General features: G+C 37.3%; 1 long non-coding RNA gene across 1 annotated transcript in view; it reads right to left on the reverse strand.

Annotated features, from left to right (window-relative positions):
- The window catches only part of LOC138373124 (uncharacterized), a 12,343-nt gene extending 7,997 nt beyond the window's left edge, over positions 1 to 4,346 (reverse strand). The window contains exon 1 of the long non-coding RNA XR_011231072.1: positions 4,221 to 4,346. This is a non-coding gene — a long non-coding RNA (uncharacterized lncRNA). The remainder of the gene's footprint in view (positions 1 to 4,220) is intronic.
- Between the last annotated feature and the right edge of the window lie 904 nt (positions 4,347 to 5,250).

The following is a 5,250-nucleotide window of genomic DNA, read 5'->3' on the forward strand; positions in this document are numbered from 1 at the left end:
ATAAATATATATATATATATATATATATATATATGTATATATATATATATATGTATGCCATATACATATATATGCTATGTTGTATGCTACAACTTGGCTGATAATAAAGCCATTCACAACTGCAGGCCTAATAAAAAAAGGAGGTGGCATAGCAATATCTTACAAAGATACCTTCATCTGCAATAGTCTCATTAGTAATAGAGACGACTATTGTGAATATACCTTTGCCAAGTTCTCCAGTAAATCCCTTAAATCCTCCTTGACTATAAGTGCCATCTATAGATTTCCCAATACCGACATAGCTTCATTCTCAGATAACGTAAGGAATCTTATCATAAATAACAATCTCAACAAAAATCAAACCAACTTAGTGGTTTGTAATGGTGAACAAAACATGCAGATACTTATATATAACCTGTGAATAGAGTGTAATAACACCAAAACTATTTGTTTATTGTTTTATGACCATAATAATTGAATCACTAATATGATTCACTAATATATAATCCTAATAATAATCACTAATATATAATCCATTGAGCATGCTGCATCTCTTTCAGTCTCTTTGCAATTTGAACAAGAGGGTTTTTAATTGATCGAACCATATTCTTAAAGTAAAGTAAATGAGATGTATTCCATATTTTGCAAAATATACGATGAAGGCACACAAACATTCATACCAAAACTGAAGGGCAGGATTTATGAGGAGACATTAGAGGCATTAAATATTCCAAACTAGAAGACAGAAGGAAAAGAGGAGATATGATCACTACGTACAAAACAGTAACAGGAATTGATAAACTTGATAGGGAAGATTTCCCGAGACCTGGAATTTCAAGAACAAGAGGTTATAGATTTAAACGAACTAAACAAAGATGCCGAAGAAATGTAAGACAATTCACTTTTGCAAACAGAATGGTAAACGGTTGGAACATGTTAGGTGAGAAGGTGGTGGAGGCCAAATCCGTCAAAAGTTTCAAAGCATTATATGACAAAGAGTGCTGGGAAAATGGGACACCACGAGTGTAGCTCTCCATCCATCTGATTGATAACCCAAATGAATTTTTCATGGATATGATACCAACATCAAATCATAAATCAGATGTGATCCTATCCCCACTGGATTTTGAAGAAGCCATAGACAGTATGCCTATGCACTCTGCACCAGGCCCTGACTCTTGGAACTCTATATTCATCAAGAACTGTAAAAAACGTTATCGCAGGCCCTTCACATTCTTTGGAGACAAAGCCAAGATACTGGCATTGTCCCTGACATACTAAAAACAGCAGAGATAGCACCGCCCCATAAAGGAGGAAATAAGGCAGAGGCAAAAAACTACAGACCGATAGCACTAACATCGCACATCATAAAAATCTTTGAGAGAATGCCAAGAAGTAAGATCACAAAATACATGGAATCACAGCATCTCCATAACCCCAGACAACATGGTTTCAGAACAGGGCGCTCTTGCCTATCACAGTTGCTGGACCACTCTGACATGGCACTAGATGCCATGGAAGACAAACAAAACGCTTTGACAAAAAAAAGCCTTTGACAAATGTGACCATTGTGTTATTGCACATAAAATGCGTTCAAAAGGAATTACCGGAAAAATAGGCAGATGGATATACAACTTCCTGACTAATAGAACCCAATGTGTAGTAGTCAACAAAATAAAATCTGGACCATCAACCGTAAAGAGCTCAGTCCCCAAGCGTACTGTGCTTGCTCCAATACTTTTTCTCATCCTCATATCGGACATAGACAAGGACACAACCTATAGTACTTGATCATCCTTTGCAGATGACACTAGAATCTTCACGAGAGTAGGCAACATAGAGGACACGGCAAACCTCCAATCAGATGTAAATCAGGTCTTTCTATGGGCTACAGAAAATAACATGGTGATTAACGAACATAAGTTTCAGCTCATGCGCTACGGAAAAAATAAAAAATATAAAAACGGAAACCACTTACAAAACTCAGTCAAATCATAACATTGAACGGAAAAGCAACGTAAAGGATTTGGGTGTACTGATGTCAGAAGGCCTTACATTTAAAGAACACAATAAAGTAGCCGTCACAACTGCAAGAAAAATGACAGGATAGATAACAAGAACTTTTCACACTAGAGATGCTATACCGATGATGATAGTTTTCAAGACGCTAGTGCTCTCTAGAGTGGAATACTGCTGCATAATGAAAGCCCCTTTCAAAGCTGGAGAAATTACTGACCTATACTTATGCATTTATCTTCGGTTTAACACAACAGGCACCAGACACACGCTAGGCATCATACACACTAGGATAAAACAAACATTAGGCCAGAAGTCAGAAAAGAATTCAAAGAATTTTACTGGAAAGGCTTGCTGTTAGGAAAGGAAGTAATTGAGATGAATTAATGCAGAGTATGTCAATTTTGTGAAATATATGATAAAGGAACAAAAACATTTATACCAAAACAAAGATGCAGAACTAGGAAACAGGATTTGTTCAACTGAAATTTCAAGACGGACAGAGACCAAAAGACACAAAAATGGAATCAATATACGAAGAGGCCAAACCCCCAAACATACCAGTAATACAAAGAGAAACAACTACACGGCAGTGAGGAGAGAGGCAGAAAGAAATTTTGAAAAAAAGGAACAAACAAATGTAAAGTAGAACAAATCATATTCTATAAATACAGCAACAACCAATTGCAGGTAAAGGATAATATTCAGAGCTTTTAAATGCATGGATGGCGAAATACTCAAGAAATTGTTCACGACTTTTGTTAGACCAAAGTTGGAATATGCAGCGGTTGTATGGTGCCCATATCTTAAGAAGCACATAAACAAACTGGAAAAGGTGCAAAGACATGCTACTAAGTGGCTCCCAGAACTGAAGGACAAGAATTATGAGGAGAGGTTAGAGGCATTAAATATACCAAATATACTACACAAATATATATACTACACATGCACAATAAACTACCCTACACAGGCTGAGTATGGTGTGTACAATAAATTATTAGCTAAAAGATAAGACTGAGTTTGTATAAATGGGGGTTAAGTCAGAGTGGGAAAATGTAAGTGGAGTGCCTAAAAACCTTGTCCTGGGACCTCTGTAATTCATAATATATACAAATAATTTAGACTCGGGTTTGATCAGCAATATTTGAAAATTTCCAGACGATACAAAAGGGATTTTTTTCTGGATTCAGGATTATTTTTTTATGGCTGAAAACAGGTTTTCAGCAATCAAAGAAATACAGTATTGCTGGAACAACCGTCGACATCTTCAAGAGAAAACCTGAACATCTTCAAGAAGTGAAGATGACCTTGAGAAGAAGTATAGGTTGGGAGAAGTATAGGTTAGGAATTGTCTCCAAAGAATTCTCAAAGAATTACTCGTTATTGCTATCCAAGATAATTAGACGAGCCAAAGCTAAATACTACGAAGATAAATTTACCCAAATAAAGAGTACCTTACCTAAAAATATGTATGTACCTTACGTAAATAAACATTTGATTTTGAAGTGCCGGACAAACAAGGCTGTGGTGGATATGTGGGCCTGAGGGGCCTGTCCAAGCAACAGCCTGTTGGACCAAGCTCTCACATGTCAAGCCTGGCCTTGGAAGGGCTTGGTGAGTAGAACAACTACCAGAACCCTATAATGCATGTATCAAGGTGTCCAGGCAGTGAGCACCACATAATGCGGTGCAGTCCTGTAAGAATAAGCACAGTAAGTATGGGCATGGAGGGGGTGCAGCAGTGGCTTGTGAAGGGCTGGAGAGTAAATGGACATGCTCAGGGGTAAAAAGCATTAGGGTAACAGAACATAGCCCATAAAAATAGTAATGACAATGAATGAATAATTATATGAATGCAATAATACTTCATATCTCAATAGGAATACTAAGCAGGATGCAAGACAAGGTACTGGTGGTGATAGTGGTTGGTACAAGTCCTCACATCCCCACAGACACCAGTAACAGCCCTCACCTCCCAACACAGTACCCTTGTAGCGAGTTAATCTTATACTCGCTTCATTATCTTATAGCATAACTAATTAACACTAATTACAGAAGCTACACAGGTGATACTTTGGTGTGAGTTGAGCGCACTGAGCGTCGGTATCGCTACACCCTTGTTCCTTAACAACCCTTTGGACCTTTATTACAGAAAAATAGAATCAATTAATTTAATAAAATATAAAATATAAGTGCTTACTTACGATAATACTATCGGTGGAACACAAAATCTTCTTCTTCTTGATAGTAGGTGCAGTTTGCATGAAGGGTTAGTCCTCGCCATGACTGAACTGACGACAAAATGGCCGATGTGTTGATATGGCGTCAGATGACGCTGTGACGTCACAGGTGAGGGACGCTTTGCGCATTACTCCCTCGTACTTAAAAAGTACTACAGGTACTTTTTGGTTTTATTTTTGAATATGGCAGAAGTTGGACAGCTTTTCAAATCATTATAAGGGAGTGAGTTCCATAGACTAGGTCCCTTTATTTACATAGAGTGTTTACATAGATTAAGTTTGACTCTGGGGATATCAAAGAGATATTTATGTCTGGTGGGGACGTGGCCATGTGTTCTATTACATCTGTCCAGGAAGAGTTTCAGAACAGGGTTTGCAGTTAGAAAAAGGGCTTTATAAACGTAATTTACACAGGAGAATGTATGGAGTGAATTTGTTTAGCATGTTTAAGGATTTGAACAAGGGAGCTGTGTGTTGTCTGAAGGTAGAGTTAGTTATTGTCCTGATAGCAGATTTTTACTGGATGATGATGGGCTTGAGGTAGTTTGCAGAGGTTGAACCCCAAGCACAAACGCCATAAGAATGATAGGGATAGATAAGTGCATAATAGAGTGAGAGGAGAGCAGAGTAGGGTACATAATATCTGATCTTAAACAGTATACCAACTGTTTTAGAAACCTTTTTAGTTATGTGTTGTATATGGGTGCGGAAGTTGAGTCTCTTGTCTAAGTATAGGCTAAGAAACTTTCCATCATTTTTATTGCTAATGTTTACATTATCTATCTGAAGCTGAATTGCATTTGTTGATTTGTTTCCAAATAAGATATAGTAGGTCTTTTCTATGTTTTGTGTGAGGTTTGTTGGTTGACATCCACAAGTAGACTTTTTTTAATTAATTGTTTACAACATTATTTAACAGGAGTGGGTTGGGGTCAGAGTAGATGAGTAGTATCATCAGCCAACAATATAGGTTTAAGTATGTTAGAGACATTAG

The sequence above is a fragment of the Procambarus clarkii genome, chromosome 41 (genome assembly GCF_040958095.1).
Source record: "Procambarus clarkii isolate CNS0578487 chromosome 41, FALCON_Pclarkii_2.0, whole genome shotgun sequence".
NCBI classification, from domain to species: Eukaryota; Metazoa; Arthropoda; class Malacostraca; order Decapoda; family Cambaridae; genus Procambarus; species Procambarus clarkii.